Source organism: Globicephala melas, chromosome 9, assembly GCF_963455315.2.
Source record: "Globicephala melas chromosome 9, mGloMel1.2, whole genome shotgun sequence".
In the NCBI taxonomy this organism is placed as follows: Eukaryota; Metazoa; Chordata; class Mammalia; order Artiodactyla; family Delphinidae; genus Globicephala; species Globicephala melas.
The window spans coordinates 63,549,488-63,571,471 of NC_083322.1; positions in this window are offsets into that span (position 1 = coordinate 63,549,488).

Genomic DNA, 21,984 nt, shown 5'->3' on the forward strand with positions numbered 1-21,984 from the left:
AAGACTAAGTAACAGAGTAAGATCTCCGGAACTACTGTGGCCTGTGCCAGTTATCATAGTGATAATGCCATTATCATAGCCAAGGACATGGATAGTATTAGTGAGGGTGGAATAAAATGTTACAGTGGCAAGCTAAACCAGAGGGTTAGTCACATTCTTTTGTTGTCTTTCTGCCTAGAGAATCCCTGGGAAAGACAATCCCTTTTGGCCAATTAAACCTACTAAATTTTTCAACAATTTATATGCGAGCAACTTCAAAAGTGAGTGACCAGATGTTCTACTGCATTGAGCATGCAGAGGTGTGAGAAATTTACGTGAATCACACAATGTGACATTTTGTGTAACCAGGCTGGTGAAGCAGGCCAATCCATATACATAAACAACCCTAAGGGGGACACGGAGTGGGAATCGTGGTGTCAACTATCACAGATATGTTTAAGATTTCCAATATATATACTGTCAATATCCTTCTAGAAACTTTGTACCAATTGACACTATGGGTGTGGGATAAATGAGATAGACTGCAGGCCATGTACATTTTCTAGCATACTTGCTGCAAATCTGCTTCTCTCTCTAGTTCAAAAGAAGGGAGACCCTGTTATAATAAAAATAATCACATTTGCTCGTATTTAATTCTTTTAAGCAAAATCCTACTCAAATTTTGGTTCTTCCTCCTTGTAGGTGGTAAATTTCTTACCACTCACACATATGCACAAGAATTCACATAAGCAGAGCAAGTGAGTACCGATACCCTCAAGTGAAGAACCACTGAACATAGTCATAACCTTTCAGTATTCCTTGGTTTGGTAACAGTAAATATTTAAAAGCATATTTTTATTGGCCTTCTTGAGTCCTTTTCACTGTACTCACCTCACATTTTATCAGCTGACTAAATATAGGTTTCCTAATATTTTTCAGTGGTAATTTCTACACCCGCCATTAAAGGAAAAGATGTAAATTCCCCAAAAAGTACAAAAACTCAGATTCCTCTCTACTTTTTACTTTTTTCATTCAACTATTCAACAACTACTTGTTAAATATTTGATACATGCCAGGTATTGTTCTAGGAATTGGGGATACAACAGTGAGCAAAACTGACCAAAAGAAAAAAAAAAATCCCTGACTTCCTTAAGCTTATGTTTCAGTACTTAAGTATTTGTTATCTATATATCTTTCATACTAAGCTCTATATCTAACCCATCGCAAATCCCATCAGCTCTGCCTTCAAAATATATCCAGAATCTGGCCACTTATCACCACCTCCACAGCTAATTTCTCTTCTTATCATTCTAGGAGTATTTTAGCTGTTCTCCTTGCTTTCAACTTTCCTCTCCCTCCACCCCTCATCACCACACACATACACAGAGTCTATTCTCAACATAGGAACCAATGTCATCTTTTAACGCCGAAGTCAAATTACATCACTCCATTGCTCAAAATCCTCCTATGGCACTCCAGCTCACTTAGAGGAAAGCCAAGGCTGTACAATGATCTACAAGGCCCTACAGAGTCTGGCCCCCTGATACTTCTCTGACCTGATCTACTACTGTCTCCTTTGCTCACTGTGCTCCAGTGATGGTGGCCTCCTTGCCTTGAACTCACAGGGTACCTTTGTGCCTCGGGGCCTTTGCACGTGTTACTACTTCTGCCTGGAAAACTCTTGTCCAAAAACCCACAGGACCCACTCCCTCACCAACTTCAGACCTTCCCTCAAATCTGATCTTCTTAGCAAGGTGTTTCCTGACCACTCTATTGAAAATGGCAACCTTGTATTCTTCCTGCCTTCCTAATAATTTACTCCAAAGCCCAGAAAGGTAAACATTCATGCAGAGTGGGGTTGAGGGGTAGCAAACCTGTGCATTGTGTAGGAATCCATGAGGTGAGGAGGTCACCAGTGCAGGGGCCACTGGCAGAGGAAGCTTGAAGTCAGATGTCAAAGTCTTAAAAGGAAAAGATGGGTGGAGAGTGAAGAGTTCAGCCATGAGGAAGGAGGTTGGTAGCAGCATCCAGAGATTGGTTCTACTCAGAGAGGATTGATCTAACACATAAATATGTTAAAGGTAAGGCAGCCAAGTTTCTCCCAGGGGGAGAAGGGGATTACCAATATGGAAAGGGATAAAACTAAAATGAACTGTGGTGTTGGATTGGAGCTGGAGGCAAATGTTAACTCATGCTTTCAGTATATACAGATATAGAAATAAATGTGTATGTAAATATGTGTGTATAAGTATTATGTATACATGTGTATAATCATACATACAACTCCAGCTCTGTCCACTAAAAAGATCTGGGAGCAGCAATACCTTACTAGCCATAAGCATACCTTGCACTCAGATCTTAGTTTCCAAATATCCAGTGTCATTATCCACTTATGGGGTCCAGGGATCTTTGAAAGTTGCTGATTACAGAGCTGGGCAGAGAAATTACAAGATAAGCCTGAAGCATCTTATATGCTAGAGAGAAAGGAAGTTCTCAAAGAAGGGGTTTTGTCAATATGACACAGGTGCCAGCTTGAAAGGGCCCCCCACTGGCCAAATCTAGGAAAATTTGAGTAAGAAATTTAATAATAATGCTAAAAAGTATAACTTGCTGAATAAAACAAAATTCATGAATTCATCCTGATATAAAGTTTTAAAATAATAAATAAATGCAGAGAAGAACAAGATTTTCTCTATAGTATCAATAGAATAACCAATAAATATAATGAAAGTCATGGACCATCATAGTAATAATCAACCAAGAAATATCAACAGATGCTAAAGCTATTGGATGAAAATTGGTGCAAAATGGGATATTTACATACTCTCAAAATACCTCCCCATAAAATGCTTTTTTAATTACAAAAGGAAAAAGAGTAACTTTACAGTGGAGATTGCCTCACAGGTGTCTTCTTAATGAAGTGATCAAAGTTAACATTACCAATTATGAGACAAACTGAAATCACTTATCACTTGACAGGATGAAATAAGAACACAACTTTACTTATGTGGCATTCTGACATGTATAATTGGCATCTAACCATGAGGAACCATTAGATATACCCATATACAGGGACATTCTACAAAATGTTTGACCAGTGATCTTCACAAGTGACAAGATTGAAAGTCAAAGAAACACTGAACAACTAGGTTTTTTCCCCAGCTTTACTGAAGTATAATTGACAAATAAAATTGTAAGATATTTAACGTGTGCAATGTGATGATTTGATATACATATATATTGTGAAAGAATTCCCCCACTGATGAAAAACTGTTTTTGATTGAAGGACATTAAAAAGACATGACAACTAAATGTAATATGTGATCCTGGATAGGGTCCTATTGTATAAAGAACATTACTGGGACAACTGATGAAACAGGATGAGATGGCAGTAAAGGATCAGTGCTAATATCCTGATTGTGATGGCTGTATTATGGTTGTATAGCAGAACGTCTTTGTTTGTAGTAAACTAGTCAGGAGTGATAGCCACTTACTCTGAAATGGTTTGCAACAACAGCAGTTTCTTGTAGTATTTTTGTTTTTTCTGTAAGTTTAAAGTAATTTCTAAATAAATATATAAACAACATTGTGAATCCGTTCAACACATTCCCCACTCCCTGCTCCACTTTATTTTTCTCCAGAGCACTTATCAACATCTGATATACAATACATTTTTACTTATTGTTGTTATCTGCCTTCTTCAACTAGAATACAGACTATATGGATTTTTGTATTACTTTTCCTTCTGTATTCTAGCACCTTCCACAGTGTCTGATCCATAGATGATGTTCTATAGGTATTTGTCCAATGAATTGACTTTTCCTGTCCGCAGGTGCAGATTGCCTGTGAGCTGGGGCTAAAGCAAGTACACAGTCTCAGCAAGCCAGTTAGCAGGCACAGCTCTGCTTAATGACATACATAGAAAAAGAATCTCTTCTCGAAAGGAAACACTTTCTGCAGAAATGCAGATATGCCTACTCCTAGACAAACATTGATTCACTATAAGGACAGCTTAGCCCCTTAGAGCCAGAGATTCCCAAACTCCTCAAATTTCCTTGGTAGTTTTGTGTAACAAAATGGCCCACAGCAGTTTTTTTCCAGAACAAAGAAACAGTATGCTTCTGACTCACAGATATAGAGATCAAACTAGTGGACATCAGTGGGAGAGGAAACGGGGCATGGACAAGATAAGGGTAGGGGATAAAGAGGTACAAACTAGTATGACTAAAAATAAGCTACAAGGATATATTGTACAGCACAAGGAATATAGCCAATATTTTATAATAAATTTAAATGAAGTATAACCTACAAAAATATTGAATCACTATGTTGTACACCTGAAACTAATATTATATTGTAAATCAACTATACTTCCATAAAATAACTAATAAATTAATTTTTAAAAAGAAACAGTCTGAAGTTTGCTTCTAAATCAATTCAAGTTACCTCATTTTCAAGCCAGATTTAAAAAAACAAAAAAAAGCTTCTGGGCTTGAATGGACAGTTAATTGTTTTTTCTTCTTCTACTAATCTTAGCAAACTTTTCAACATTCTTAGAGAAAATTTAAGTAAAGACATCTTGTTCAATCATCTATTGAGATTTTTAAATGTACACTGGAAAAAGCCCTATAAAATTTCCATTTGAAAAAGCAGTATTAATCTGAAACGTTTTTACTTTATTTGTATTTTCTTTACTAGTCATACAGCTCTCCAGAATTTAGTTAAATTAGTATGAAAATATTATGGGAGGCAGCAGGAGTATTACAGCATAAGTCTTATAACATAAGAATATGAGTCTTATAGTCAGAAAGACAAGGATTCATTCCAGCTTCACCATTTATTAGCAGTATAATCACGGGCAGGTTATTTAACCTTTCTAAGTGTCTGTTTCTTTATTATAAAACTGGTATGATAATGATAGTGTCTACCTTATGGGCTAATTGTAAAGATAAAAAATACATAAAACACTTAGCACAAGGTCAGCACATGGTGAGGAACATACAAATATTAGCTTTTATTTTTTTGTAAGTGTAATTTAAATGTAAAATCCATATGTCAAATATAAATATGCAATAAACCTAATTGAAGGAAAATATATAACATATTTTTTTCCTTCTAAGTTTCATTCTGGTAAATTTTATACATGGAGTCTCATTTTCTGTAACTCACATTAGCATATCCTTGAAAAATATCGAAGTGTGATATAAAGGTAAAGATGTAGCTTTGACTTTGCATTGTTAATATTTATGGGAAGCTCAAATTGTATGTAGAAATTATATTATTTCAGCCCGAAATTGATTTGTAAGATATGACATTTCATTTTCATTTGCACACATTTTGTCTCTAACTGATTAAATAACTTCCCAAATCAGCTTGAATTTGTCATATATGTTTATAGCTAAAGATAACAAACAAATTGTTTGGGGGCTAATTTACATAGTAAGTATAGTGGAATTTTTGTTCTATATGAAGTATCAGATATAAACATTATTTTAATAAAATGCTAAAGAAGTTAACAATGTAACTTAATTATATGATATGTGTATATTTGTATTCAAATCTCGTTAAAATGTTAAAAACAAAAAGTGTTACATGGGTTGCTCTTTTCTCTTTTTCAGTTGACATGGTTAACAAGTCTCATATTAAATCTGGTTTTGTAAAACTAGAACCAGTTGCTCCTAATTCATTTAACTCTAAAGTTGGACAAAGCAAAACATCTCCAATTCTCAGACCTAGTCTTGAGTTTCAAGTCTTCTGGCTTATGCCAAACTCAGCTAATGGCAGGAAAGCTTACACTGATTGATGATGTGATGATGGTAGGTAGATACCTCAGCAGCTACAGCCCACAGGTTCAATGCAATGTTATTTCAACTGTGCCTTAATTATCTACGAAAGGTTAGCCCTTTCTTGGAGGAGCAGTTAAGCTTGTGGTAAAGATTCGATCAACCTACTTTATATATTCAGATTTTCAAAAAAAGTTTCCATGAACTGCCAAACCAATGGCTTTTGCACAGTCAGGATAGGATAAGTTGTCCAGCAATAACAAAAATACTCTCATACAGTCTATTGCAGATCAGCTGGTGGGCCAGGGGTGGGGGTAAGGGTGTCAGCTGGGGTTGTCATCACACAGGGGCACAGGCTTTACAGCTTCTACCTAGAAGTGACTTTGATCACTTCTGTTCACATTTCATTATTCAGTGCAAGTCACCTCCAGGTACAGGAAAGTGCAATCCTAACTGTATCTGGAAACACTTAATGACTAGAACTAATCACTCACTTACCTATTACAATTAATTCAATTTACATGGAAAATTAATTCAATTTACATGGCTATATTGTTTGGACATCTCCCACTTCATCAGTACCTCATCACCCAGGGCTAATTCTGTCTAACAGAAGGATTTTTCTCTATCATCCTATGTACTTCCTTTTTACAGCTGTCACTCTCTTGAAGAGGAAGATTTATAGGATAGAAGCAAACCCTTCCTTAGTCTATAATAGCTATGCTCTTCTACATGGATCTCAGCCTACTTTTTTTTTTTTTTCCATTTTTTTTTTTTTCAGCCTACTTTTACGATTCCAACATAATCTCCAAAACATATTAGCTACTTAGCCAAAACAATTCTGGAAAAGAAGAAAAAGTAGAAAGACTCACACTCTCCAATTTCCAAATGTAATACAAAGCAATGGAAATCAAGACAGTGTGGTACCAGGAAAAAATAGACTTATAGATCAATGGAATAAAATTGAAAATTGAGAATTAAACATATACATCTATGGGTCAACTGATTTTTGACAAGGGTGCCAACACGATTCAATGGGAAAGGAATAATCTTTTCAACAAACGGTGCTGGTTGGTAACAACTGGATGGTTACATACAAAAAACTGAAGTTGTTTTCTTTGTATTTTAAGTCTAACATTTCCTGTGCTGCATTGACTTCTTTGAGCCTCACAGGGCCCCGAAGTCCTAAGCATGAGATTCCTTGCTCTTGTGAGATATGCCCCCCACCCAGCAGGAAAGGCTTCCCATCTGACTAGTTCCTCTATCAGCTGCACCAGCTGCAACCCACTCAGGCCTCAGTCTAATGGGTTTTATCTCTCTGCCAGACCTTGAAATCCAAACAAGCCAATCACAAACAAGCCAATGACCTCCCATGGGAACCAGGGATCACCTCATCCTCTGGATGCTATGAAGTCTGACTTCCACAGCCTCTACTTATTCCTACTATTCTAAAGCACAACCCCTATGTGACCCTGTATGATATGCTGTGTCCCTCCCTGGGGCTGCAGGTATGATTGATTAATAAACATCTATTTGATTTCATCTGCCTAGTGCTGAATATCATGTGTTCAACCATCTCATACTATCTATGATAGGTGATACCTCCCTCACCAACTGGGTAAATAGGAGGTGATCAAAACATCCTTACCTAATGACAGATACCAAACTTAATTCAAAATGGATCAAAAACCTAAATGTAAAAGCTAAAACTATAAAACTCATAGAAAACATAGGATTTGGCAAAGAATTCTTAGATATGACACTAAATCATGAGCAACAAAAGAAAAAACAGATAAATTTGACTTCATTAAAATTAAAAACATCTGTGCTTCAAAAGACACCATCAAAAAAGTAAGAAGAACACACACAATGAGAGAAAATACTTGCAAATCATATATCTGATAAGGAACTTACATCTAGGTTATATAAAGAATTCTTACAACTCATTTTAAAAAAGACAAATAACCCAATTTTTAAAATGGGCAAAGAATTTTTTTAACATCTTTATTGGAGTATAATTGCTTTACAATGTTGTGTTAGTTTCTGCTGCATAACAAAGTGAATCAGCTATACGTAAACATATATACCCATATCCCCTCCCTCTTGCGCCTCCCTCCCAACCTCCCTATCCACCCCCATCCCACCCCTCTAGGTGGTCACAAACTACTGAGCTGATCTCCCACTAGCAGCTTCCCACTAGCAGCTTCCCACTAGCAATCTATTTGACATTTACTAGTGTATATATGTCAATGCTACTCTACAAATAACTCGATTTCGTTTCTTTTTATGGCCAAGTAATATTCCATTGTATATATGTGCCACTTCTTCTTTATCCATTTATCTGTCCATGGACACTTAGGTTGCTTCCATGTCCTGGCTATTTTAAACAGTGCTGCAATGAACATTGTGGTACATGTCTCTCTCTCCCTTTTTTTTTAACATCTTTATTGGAGTATAATTGCTTTACAATGTTGTGTTAGTTTCTGCTTTATAACAAAGTGAATCAGCTATACGTAAACAAATATCCGCATATCCCTTCCCTCTTGCGTCTCCCTCCCACCCTCCCTATCCCACCCCTCTAGGTAGTAACAAAGCACCGAGCTGATCTCCCTGTGCTATGCGGCTGCTTCTCACTAGCTATCTATTTCACATTTGGTAGTGTATATATGCCCATGCCACTCTCTCACTTCGTTCCAGCTTACCCTTCCCCCTCCTCATGTCCTCAAGTCCATTCTCTACATCTGCGTCTTTATTCTCGTCCCGCCCCTAGGTTCTTCAGAACCATTTTTTTTTTTAGATTCCATATATATGTGTTAGCATACGGTATTTTTCTCTTTCTGACTTATTTCTCTCTCTATGACAGATTCTAGGTCCATCCACTTCACTACAAATAATTCAGTTTCATTTCTTTTTATGGCTGAGTAATATTCCATTGTATATATGTGCCACATCTTCTTTATCTATTCATCTGTCGATGGATAATTAGGTTGCTTCCATGTCCTGGCTATTGTAAATAGTGCTGCAATGAACATTGTGTAGATAACTATTTGAATTATGGTTTTCTCAGGGTATATGCCCAGTAGTGGGATTGCTGGGTCATATGGGAGTTCTATTTTTAGTTTTTTAAGGAACCCCCATACTGTTCTCCATAGTGGCTATATCAATTTACATTCCCACCAACAGTGCAAGAGGGTTCCCTTTTCTCCACACTCTCTCCAGCATTTATTGTTTGTAGATTTTTTGATGATGGCCATTCTGACTGGTGTGAGGTGATACCTCATTGTAGTTTTGATTTGCATTTCTCTAATGATTAGTGACGTTGAGCACCCTTTCATGTGTTTGTTGGAAATCTGTATATCTTCTTTGGAGAAATGTCTGTTTAGGTATTCTGCCCATTTTTGGATTGGGTTGTTTGTTTTTTTGATATTGAGCTGCATGAGCTGCTTGTATATTTTGGAGATTAAACCTTTGTCAGTTGCTTTGTTTGTAAATGTTTTCTCCCATTACAAGGGTTGTCTTTTAGTCTTTTTTACAGTTTCCTTTGCTGTGCAAAAGCTTTTAAGTTTCATTAGGTCCCATTTGTCTGTTTTTATTTCCATTTCTCTAGGAGGTGGGTCAAAAAGGATCTTGCTGTGATTGATGTCATAGAGTGTTCTGCCTATGTTTTCCTCTAAGAGTTTGATAGTGTCTGGCCTTACATTTAGGTCTTTAATCCATTTTGAGTTTAGTTTTGTGTATGGTGTTAGGAAGTGTTCTAATTTCATTCTTTTACATGTAGCTGTCCTGTTCTCCCAGCTCCACTTATTGAAGAGGCTGTCTTTTCTCCACTGTATATTCTTGCCTCCTTTGTCAAAGATAAGGTGACCATACGTGCATGGGTTTATCTCTGGGCTTTCTATCCTGTTCCATTGATCTATATTTCTGTTTCTGTGCTAGTACCATACTGTTTTGATTACTGTAGCTTTGTAGTATAGTAGTATAGTCTGAAGTCAGGGAGCCCGATTCCTCCAGCTCCATTTTTCTTTCTCAAGATTGCTTTGGCTATTCGGGGTCTTTGTTTTTCCATACAAATTGTAATTTTTTTTGTTCTAATTCTGTTAAAAATGTCATTGGTAGCTTCATAGGGATTGTACTGAATCTGTAGATTGCTTTGGGTAGTAGAGTCATTTTCACAATGTTGATTCTTCCAATCCAAGAACATGGTATATCTCTCCATCTGTTTGTATAATGTTTAATTTCTTTCATCAGTGTCATAGTTTTCTGCATACAGGTCTTTTGTCCCCTTAGGAAGGTTTATTCCTAGGTATTTTATTCCTTTTATTGAAATGATAAATGGGATTGTTTCCTTAATTTCTCTTTCAGATTTTTTGTCGTTAGTGTATAGGAATGCAAGAGATTTCTGTGCATTAATTTTGTATCCTGCTATTTTACCAAATGCATTGAATAGCTCTAGTAGTTTTCTGGTAGCATCTTCAGGATTCTCTATGTATAGTATCATGTCATCTGCAAACAGTGACAGTTTTACTTCTTCTTTTCTGATTTGGATTCCTTTTATTTCTTTTTCTTCTCTGATTGCTGTCACTAAAACTTCCAAAACTATGTTGAATAATAGCAGTGAGAGTGGGCAACCTTGTCTTGCTGCTGATCTTAGAGGAAATGGTTTCATTTTTTCACCATTGAGAATGATGTTGGCTGTGGGTTTGTCATACTGGCCTTTATTATGTTGAGGTAGGTTCACTCTATGCCCACTTTCTGGAGAGTGGGCAAAGAATTTTTTAAATGGGCTTTTCTCTAAGGAAGATATACAAGTAGCCAGTAAGCACATGAAAAGACTCTAAATATCATTAGTCAACAGGGAGGAGCAAATCAAAACCACAATGAGATCCCACTTCACACCCACTATGATGGCTAGAATTAATGGGTCAGATAATAACAGGAGCTGATGATGATGTAGAGAAATCAGAGCACTCATACACTTTTGATGAGAGTATAAAATGATGTAGCCACTTTGGAAAACATTCTGGTAGGCCCTCAAACAATTAAACATAGAGTTACCACATGACCCAGCAATTCGACTTCTAGATATACACTCAAGAGACATGAAAATATATGCCCATGCAAAAACTTGTATAAGAATATTTATAGCAGCATTATTCATAATAGCCAAAATATGGGGAGGGAACCCAAATATCAATCAGTGGACAAATGGAGAAACAAAGTATGGTATATTCATACAATGAAATATTACTTGGCCATAAAAAGAAATGAAGTACTGATATACACTACAGTTTAAATGAATCTTAAAAAACATTATGTTAAGTGAAAGGAGTCAGTCACAAGAGTCTCCATATCAAATGATTCCATTCATACAAAAGACCAGAATAGGCAATCTATAGACGCAGAAGGTAGATCAGTGGTTGCTTAGAGCTAGGAAAGTTATGTGGGAGTAGGATGGTAATAGCTAAAGGTTACAGAGTTTCTTTATGAGGTGAAGAAAATGTTCTAAAATTGAATGTGGTGATAGTTGCACATATCTGTTAGCATATGAAAAATCATGAAATTATACACTTTTACAGGGGTGAATTATATGGTATGTGAATCATATCTCAATAAAGCTGTTTAAAAATACTAGAAGAGTATTGTAGTATATTCAAAAAGATTGACACAAATTCACAGATGACTTATCTATAATAGGTTGTTAAGAAAAGTAAGCAAATTTGGTTTTATTCCTTGTTCGAATAGAATTATGTTTTCCTATAAAATATTTCTTGGTGCTAGTATTCGAAAAGGATAGAGTTGGATAATCCACTGCTCTAAATAAATATAGCATGTTGTGTTTTTATATGATAGACAAAACGGGGAAAAAAAAGAAAATGGATAGGGTTTTCAGAATTTAAGCTCTGCGTAAAAGATCCTGCTCTTTTTCCTTATTACAACTTCTCCTAGTTCCTTGAAACCATCATCCCTCTTCTGATTTGAGTCGCCTCTTTACAAAACTTAAACAGAGTTCCCTGAAATGATGCTCTCTTTAACCTTGGGGAGGCACGGTGGGGCCTGGATCAACTACAGCACCACTTGGTAACCTCTGGCAGATAGCAACCTCCTCTGGGGCTCCTCAGGGAGCAACCCAAGTGCTGCCCACAAAAAATGATGAGTAACCCTTTGTGCCTCCCGTTTTGTCATACAGTGATGAGCGTGGACAAGGATGTGTTTTTTCTATCGCTTGGACATCCTCAAAATCTGCTTCAGCACTCAGTCACTGCCCATTGCCCACAAGTGAACCAAGAAGCTGTTGAAGGAGTTTGTGTTCCAGGCAACCAAGTAATACAGTCCATGCTCCAGAATGTTGGGGTGAGGAGGTCAGGCAGAACACAGGGCAGGCACAGCTGCAGACTACATCTCCAAATAAACAAGTCATGGTTAATTTGCCCTTTCAGCAGCCACCAAGCTAGCTACATGATGATTCTTCTAACAATGCATATGCATTTAAATGCTTGGTCTGGAAAAGCTTAATTGGATTTGAAATCTCTTTCCACTATCTTAGAAAAAGTCCAACATTACATTTGTCAATGAAAAAAAAAAAGAAAAACGCTTTTTTTAAGTCATTTTTGGAACTGATTTCAATTCCTATAAAATTTTGTCCTAAAATTTTGTTTTAATTTTTTATTATATACTTATTTATTCCATCAATAATGACTATCAGGAATTTAAATGGATGATCACTTAAAAGTCTTGATCAGTAATTGCTCATGGCTATTCTGGGGGGAAAATCCTGCTATTAAAAATGATATGCTCTGTAGACTTTTGAGTCTGGCTTCTTTCACTTTGCGAAATAGTGAGATTTATCTATGTTGTTCCATGTATCAACAGTTTGTTCCTTTTTATTGCTGAGTGATGTTTCATTGTATAGATGTTCCACAATTGGTTTATTCACCAATTGATGGACATTTGGATTGCTTCCATCTTTGGTGATTATAAAGTTGTCATAAACATTGCACATAGGGTTTGTTTGTTTGTTTTTTTTTTTTTTTTTTTGGCGGTACGCGGGCCTCTCACTGCTGTGGCTTCTCCCGTTGCGGAGCACAGGCTCCGGACGTGCAGGCTCAGCGGCCATGGCTCACGGGCCCAGCCGCTCCGCGGCATGTGGGATCTTCCCGGACCGGGACACGAACCCATGTCCCCTGCATCTGCAGGCGGACTCTCAACCACTGCGCCACCAGGGAAGCCCCACATAGGTTTTTATGTGGGCATAACTTTTCATGTCTCTTGCATGACACCTAGGAACAAAATTACTGGTCATATGCTAAGTGTGTGTTTAACTTTATGATAAACTGCCGTAACTGGTTAAAAATAAAAAAAGGTGATATGCTCAGAAAACAATATGAAATATGCTCAGAAAACGAAGTTTTCCATTAAAACATTTTAAAGGATTTTATTTAAAATTGCAGACAAATGCAACAATAATATCTTCTGTAGTATTTGCTATTCATTATTCTCATTAAGTGTATGTTACTAAAAGGTAAAACTGATAGTACAAATTTTTTTCCACCAAGACCTATAAAGATGCCTCCAAATGCCACAAAAATTGTCATTTCTATGTCATTTTCCTGCCATGACATGAAAAGAGTTAGGAAAGCATTAGTTTAAATCCAATGGCCCGCCATTTTGAGGATGCCATCATTAACAATATTTTCTCCTCCCCGCATCTACCCCCACTCTCTCAGACATTCTTGTTTATGTCTACTAATTCAATTCCCAATCCTGTTTAACCTCTGGCATTTATACTAATTTCCAATCCCACGCTGCTATGTCTTGCTTTAGAATGGAATCAAACTGTAGTGTGGGTACACAATCTTTCCATTTTTATTACATAAAGTCAATAGGAAATGCATCCTCTTTTTCTGAGAAAAGCAAAACCATCTGTTATGAACTGAATAGTCTTCCCCTCAAATTCATATGTTGAAGCTCAAACTCCCAAAGTGACTGTATTTGAAGACAGGGCCTTTAGGTAATGAAGGTTAAATGAGGTCATAAGGGTGGGACCCTAATCGGATAGGACTGGTGTTCTTATAAGAAGGGGAAAAGACATCAGAAATCTCTCTCTGTGTGCACGTGCACACATACACGCACACAAGAAAGGTCATGTGAGGACACAGGGAAAAGGCAGTCTGCAAGCCAGGAAAAGAGGTGTCACCAGAAACTGAATTTGTCAGCACCTTGATCTTGGATTTCCAACCTCCAGAAGTGTGATAAAATATATTTGTTGTCTAAGCCATCCAGTCTGTCGTACCCTGTTATGGCAGCCCAAGCTCCACACTTGGTCCATTACTACATATTTTGCTGTGTCTGATTGCATCCTATCGTCTTTACTTGTTTCTTAGGAAAAGACAAAAATCGAAAACTGTCATCTCCAAAATGAATCCTTCCATCCTTTCAGCCTTCCATCAAAACTCCTCTCTTTTTTTTTTCTCTTCTCTCTGGTATCAGTTACTTTGGAACACAGAACTATTAGTGAGAAGGTTGTTTGGGAGGCAAAAAATCAAAGTGAAGAGAGATAAACAGTCTTGCGGAAATTTTTGATCAGACAATAGTGAAATATGAAGAATTGTCCTTGCTCTTCATCAAAGCCATCTCTATAGGGATGAAAGCAATTCTCTCCAGGTTCATCATCACTCTCCCTCTGAGCCTATTGGACTAACTGGTAGATTCCTGGACTTTGGTCTCCCTTTTCTAGGTTCTACACTCACTATCACCTTCTGTTAATTAATTTCCACCTAGAGATAAGTAATATAATTATGAACTGGTAAATGTTTTATTTACTGGAGTATATTAAGTTGCAATTTAATTATATTACAGCTGTTTATATTTGATATGATTAGTTTAGGCCTGGAGATTTTATCTACACTCACTGTCTCCATTTCCTCATTTTACACTCATTCCTCAACCTATTCCATAGAGATTGCTCTTGCAGTCTGCATGTTGCCAAATTTGATGGTTATTTTGTTTTTTTCTTATTGAACATTTCAGCAGCAATAGCACAATTCACCACCACCACTACTCCTTCTTAAAACAGCCTCCTCCATCGGTGTCCATTATACAACACTATGTCTCACCGAGCTGCATCTTCTCAATCTCCTTTCCTGTTCCTCTGTCTCCACAGAATCTCTAAATGCTGGAGTACTTCCAGATTGGCACAGGACTTCTTCTCTTCTGTACCTGCACATTCTCCCTATTTTTTCTTAACCACTACCTGACCTTATAATACCATCAATATGTTGATGTCTCATAATGTGTATCTCTCCAGGTCTCCAGAAACACATATCCAAGTGCTTACTTGACACACCCACTTGGATGTCCAAAAAGTAAATCAAATTATCTGTCCAAGCAGAATTCTTGATTTTTCCACAGATACTGTTTCTTTCCAAGTTTTTCATAGGTCACTAAAGGGTATATCCACATATTAGGTTGCTCAAGCCAAAAACTAGAGTCATCCTTGATCCTTCTCTTTCTTTCCCCCCTTACATCCATCATCAAGTCCCACTGCTGCTAGTTCCACATTATATCTAAAATCCATCCTCTTCTCTCCACCCCCATTGCCACCACCCTAATCAAAAGTCCACTATGTCTCACCAAGATTGTTAAAAGTGTCTTCTAACTAGTCTCCTTGCCTTTGCTCTTGCCCTCTTCCATCCATCCTCCAAATGGTAATCAGATTATTCTTTGTAAAACAAAAAGCAGATCATATCACTTACTGAATAAAAGTCTTTCTATTATCAGAATAAAGTCCAAACGCCTTACCCTGGCCTGGCTCTTGCCTCCTCTTCCACCTCTTTTTGTACCAATTTTCCCATGGCTACATTCTGGCCACGTGGGCTTTATTTGGTTCCTCTTTGAAGCGTCAGTGTCTTTGCACTTGCTAACACTTGCGGCTGTAAAGCTATTCCAGCTCTTCCCTTAGCAGCTCATTCCTACCCTTTAGGTTTCAGCTATATGACTTCCTCACAGAGAAACTCCATTATGATCTAATTCAAAATTCTTCCTACCTCTTCTTTGCCCTCTTTTTGTTCTCTATCTTGTCATCCTGTTTATTCCCCTCATTGTACTTATCACAATCTATAACTGACATATTTACCTGTTCATCTATCTCTTCCAATAAGAAGAGGGACATTTATGTCTACATCCTTAGTCTCTATCAAAGCTTTTGTCCCCCAGTAAATATTGAATAAATTGATAGATGAATAAATGATTGAATACTATTCTGAACTTATACTCTAGTAACTGATAGCTTTGGAAATCCTTAGTTCATTCTCACATTTGCAGAACTCAGAAAGACCAATTTTCACAGGTGGCTGATTTGCATTCATTGCCTGTATATTCTCCAAAATTTCACTCTCAGAGAGTAACTGACCTTAAAATTATACGTGTATTATTTCCACCATCACATGCATATGTACATATACTAACTTGAACCAAGAAGGTACTTGTTGCTAAATTTATAGTTCAGCAGCAGATCTGTTATCTTTTGGATCTGATTTATTTTCTGGGTTTCCTTCTAAACATCTGCTTTTATCATTTCTAAATTGATTTTATTTGTACAACTTTTCATATGTTTTAATATCTTAAACCACCACAATCTCTTTTATATGCTATGATCTGACCAGATGCTTATCAATACACTTTGTCTTCTTCCTGGGCACAGAACTAGCGTGGTAGTTCTTTGTGTTGTTCACTAAATATTTCTGACTCTGCCTTAAAGACACATGGTCAGTTGCTCTTCTTTGCCCACCTTGATTTTAGGCAATGTCATCCGACTGACTTAACACTAACCAATGAGAGGAAGCAGAAGTTGCAGGTGTCATTATTAGGTGGATGCCTTAAGCATAACATTTCCTTCCCACTACTGTAATGATTTTGTTGAGCGACCAACCACCCCAATTTTCCCAGAACTGAGGGATTTCCTGGGACACAGGACTTCGAGATTCAAGATCACAACAATACCAGACAAACTGCTCTGGTTGGACTGGGTTCATGGGAAGCAGGGTTTTCGGTGCTAAGTCTGGGAAAGATCCAGACAAATGAGAATAGCTTGGTCACCCTATGATTTTGCAAGAAAGTGTTTACATGAAACCTCCACTAGCCTTGATTTCTTAGTGATTACGAACAAAACCTGTTACCCAACCCACACTAAGCATGTAGCATGAAAGAAAAATAAATTCAGTTTAGTAAGCCACTGAGATTTGGGAGTTTTTGTTTATATATCATAATCTGGCCTACCCTGAAAAATGCAGAAATTAGTACCTACCAGTGAGATGCTGCCATAACAATAAAACCTAACAAATGTGGCACTGGGTTCAGGCAACAGGTAATGAGGAAACTCTTTTCAAAGGCTGAAAATATGGTTGTCCAGTACTATGCCATGGCAAAACATCTGACAGACCTGCCACCTGAAATAACTTAGATGGAAGATTATATAGCTGATGAACTTGTGATCCTAAAGGGAAAGGTTAGAAAGAAGTTTAGCAACATGTTCTAGTTGGTGTTGCCTACATTCAATGAGGTATCACAAGAAAATGAGAAGCTCATGAAAAGAACTGGTTGGTAATAAGCAGAAATATACGATTTAGAAAGAATGTACAAATTCGATGATTTATAGGGTTGACAGAGGTAACTCTCCTCAAACCTAAATCGTAAAAGATAAAGCAGAGAATTAAAACTGATTAAAACTGAGTCTCTGGCAAAGATGAAAGCTAAGGTTTGTGAATAAATTGACTTGACACCCAGTTATATGCTTTCAGTTGGTCAAAATGACCCAAGGGAAAAAATTAAGGGTACGCTTCTGCCACCAAAGTCTGATAAGTCCAAGGTACTCCAATTAAGGTGAAACACCAAGAGATCGTAATAAGATGAGAGTGAGAGTAACAGAGAAGAATCAGATGATAAGAAGGAAAAGATATACAGAAAATATAAGAATGTCTAGAAAAGAATTAGTGTGTGATAGGCAAATAAAAGTACCTGGAATCAGATTAAATGCCTATTAAGTTTACAAGAACATTATTCTGTCAAATAAATCATGAGCCTAGACTAGAAATATCTGAGACTTTCTGAGTTTTAGAACAACCCCTGGCCTCCAACCTTCCTCAGACAGAAAGCGGGGTAGAAAAAAAGCTACTCAGCCTGTAGGGAGGGCATATTCTCCAACGTTCCTTTTAGGTGAGACCAAGAGGAATATTGGAAAGGAATACTCCTCAAAAGGGAAGACCTGAGAGACACAGAGAACAATGGACTGAGCAGCACCTTCCAGAAAACAGAATTACCCAATTAAGGGACATTCCCTATCCCTAGGGTAGGGGACCCTTAAAACATGGAAAGATTTCAGAATTTTAATGGACCAGAGACTGCTATGTGTTCCCATTCATCTTCTTTCTGAATGGGCATGTTTATTGGGGTTATCCTATATCTTATATGATTATATATTATATATTGAGTATGCAGACAGTTCATCTTGTAATTCTTAAGACTCTAGATCAAGAGGAGCTATATTCAGAGCTAGCTTAGAAATAACTACACATCACTCCCTGATGTAGAAACTACTATGTATCATGCGGGGATCAATCACAACTTTGAACATGACCCATATTGAAAACTTCCTGCCAAGGAACACAGGTTGGACTTCACTAAATTCTATTGTGTTAAGCCATGAACATTTGGGGTATTATGGACTGAATGTTTATGTTCCCCCAAAATGTATATGTTGAAGCTCTGAACTCCAGTGGCAATTTGTGTTCTGTGTAACCATAACTTACTTAACTTCACTACTCCAGTTTCTTCATCTGTTAACATCGGAATAAAAATACCCAAAGGAAATGAAAAGAGCAAGCTACAGTTAAGGCAAATTTAAGCCATTCCCACCAGGTTGTGGACTTGTAATGCCAGATCATTTTGTCAGTGGCGTCAAGACTCAAAATTATTGGCACCCTCTGATAAGCATAGCTGAAAATAAAGAGAATTCTTGCCACAGACGAGACACGATGCAAAGAGAATGGACTTTAGAGCTATGTAGATCTAGATTCGAATGCCTGCTCTTATAAGGTAGTAGTGTGACTTTGAATCACTTATTCAACCAGCCTCCCTGAAGTTTATTTTTTTCTATATGGAAATGAGTATAATAATGCCAGCCCAATTGGACTGATGTGAGGATAAAAAGTGAGATAACCCATGTAAACAGCCTTGCACATTTAAGCAAGAGCTCCCTTCTCTCCCCTCCCTATCCATTACAGAAAGCAAGAGAAAAATTAATCCTCCTAATTCCTTAAGCTTTACTTTTTATCCCTAGCAATCTGATTATTCAATGTTTCTCCATGTTCTTTGCTTTCTAAGCATTTCTTTCCTAACACAGCATTATATTAGGTTTGTGCTTTTAAGAAGCAGTATATATTAGCTAAAATGTCTTTCTGTTTTCTTTCCAGCGAACTAATTCTCACTGCAATCTAAAATATAAATAGCACTGTATTTCTTGCAATTGTTTGTGATCTGTGATCATGTTTACAAATTGATATGCCAGCAAATACCAAACTCATTTTCTTCTCCTGGCAACATTTAGCTGAACTCAAAAATTATACTTATTTGAAAATCAAGTTCAAAACTAGAATTAAAATTATATTTTGTACCACTATTGACCAGTAATATGATCTATTTTGTTTCCTTGTTTATGCACCTAAAAATTAATTATAGGCATCTAGTGCTTATTTCTCCATGGAGTAATTTATTCTCACTATCCATTAGGTCCTTTGTTTCATTTGCCTGCTGTAAGGAAACTAAAAGAAATGGGCATTTCATGCTCATAGTCATTTTGCTTCAATATGGAAAACAAGTCTATAAATTTATTCATGATTGTTAGGCACTGTGGGATTCTAGTAAAATAGAGGGGGAGTATCACCATATTATAATGATAAACTAAAAATGCCTCTACGCATTATTTTTCTAGAGTAATTCAAATTAGTAGCTTCCATCTAGAAACATCATATAAGGTGTCTACATGGTAAACTGTCAGTAATTAGGGCTTTTCAATAGCTATTTTATTGCTGTTTCATATATGAAAGCTTGGGTGTTTATAAAAAACATTTTACTGCATTTTATTTTCATTTTAATAACCTATAAACACTTGAGTTTTCCCTTCTAAACATTCATTCAAAATTCAGCTATCATCTACAAATTAAGTTACACTATCACTCAGAAAATGTCTATAAATCAAAAGCCTCTGCAATCACATTATGTTCTATATATTCAATCAACGAATACTTGCAGGTCTATTAAGTGCAGACACTGTCAGGCCCTGGAGATACAATGATAAGCAAAACACAAACTCTGTTCTCATGGATACAAAGAAAACCTCAGTGCAGCACTCAAGATGTGTGGAATGCGGAAGTAGATTAACTCATCAAGTTTTTGTAGCCGTCATAAATATAAAGTCCATGGCCATGTGTTATGAGAGGTGCAAAGGGGAAAAGAATTGCATATTGGCTGAAAGTCACTGTCTGGAATTTTTTAACCTTCCTTTCTTTTCTTCTCTTCATTTTAATTAAGATTTTATTTTTTTAAGAGCAGATTTAGGTTCAAAGAAAAACTGAGGGGAAGATGCAGAGATTTCCCATATAGCCCCTGCCCCCAAACATGCATAAACCCACACGCCCGTTATCAACATCCCCCACCAAAATGGTACATCTGTTACAGTTGATGAACCTAAACCGATACATCACAATCATCCAAAGTCCATAGTTTACATTATGGCTCATGCTTGGTATTCATTCTGTGGGTGTGGACAAATGTGTAATGACATGTATCCGTCATTATGGTACCAAGCAGAGTATTTTCAGTACCTTAAAAATCCTCTGTATTCCACTTCCTTATCCCTTCCCCACCCCCTACCCTAATCCCTGGGAACTACTGAACTTTTTACTGTCTCCATAGTTTTGCCTTTTCCAGAGTGTCATATAGTTGGACTCATACAGTATGGAGTATTTTAGATTGGCTTCTTTCACTTAGTAATATGTATTTAAGATTCCTCCATGTCTTTTCATGGCTTGATAGCTCATATCTTTTTAGTGCTGAATAATATTCAGTTGTTGGATGTACCACACGTTATCCATTCACCTACTGAAGGGCATCTTGGTTTCTTCCAAGTTTTGACAATTAATGATACAGCTGCTATAAATATCCATGTACAGTTTTTCTGTGGGCACAAATTTACAATTCTTCTGGGTAAATATTAAGGAGAGAAGTTACTGGCTCCTATAGTAACAGTATGTTTAGGTATATAAGAACCCCATGAAGCCGTTTCCCAAAGTGGCTGTACCATTTTTTATGGATTCTCTATTCTATTTCATTAATCTATTTGTCTATTCTTTTCTAGTAACACATTTGATTACTGTGGTTTTCTATCAATAGTAAGCCTTGAAGCTGGGTACTGTCAGTTTTCCAACCTTGTTCTTCTCCTTCAATATTGCGTTGACTATTCTGACTCTTTTGCGTCTCCATGAAAACTTTAGAATCAGTTTGTTCATATCCACAAAATAACCAAGATTTTGATTGCGACTGCATTGAATCCATAGCATATAATGAAATACATTACATTGTTACTATTATTATTTTGAACAAACTGTTATCTAGTAGATAAATTATGAAGAAAAATTAAAATTTTTATTTTACCTTCACTTATTCCTTCTTCCACATTCTCCCTTTCCTTTAAGTAAATCTGAGTTTCTGACCTACATTATTTCCCTTATCTTAAAGAACTTCTTTTTAACATTTCTTGCAAGGCAGATCTACTGGCAACAAATTCCATCAATTTTTGTTTGAGAAAGTCATTATAACTCCTTTGTTTTTGAATGATAATTTTGCAGGGCACAGAATTCTAGGGTGGTACATTTTTTTTTCTCAAAACATTAAAAATATTTCACTCCACTCTCTTCTTGCTTGCGTGGTTTCCAAGGGGAAGACAAATGTAATTCTTACCTCTGTTCCTCTATAAGTAATTGTTTTTTCTCTGGCTTCTTTAAGGATTTTTTTTATCTTTTAACTTTCTGTAGTTTGAAAATGATATGCCTAGAGGTAGTTTTTTGTTTGTTTGTTTTTGCGGTATGCAGGCCTCTCACCTCTGTGGCCTCTCCCGCTCCGCAGCACGTGGGATCTTCTCGGACCAGGGCACGAACCCGTGTCCCCTGCA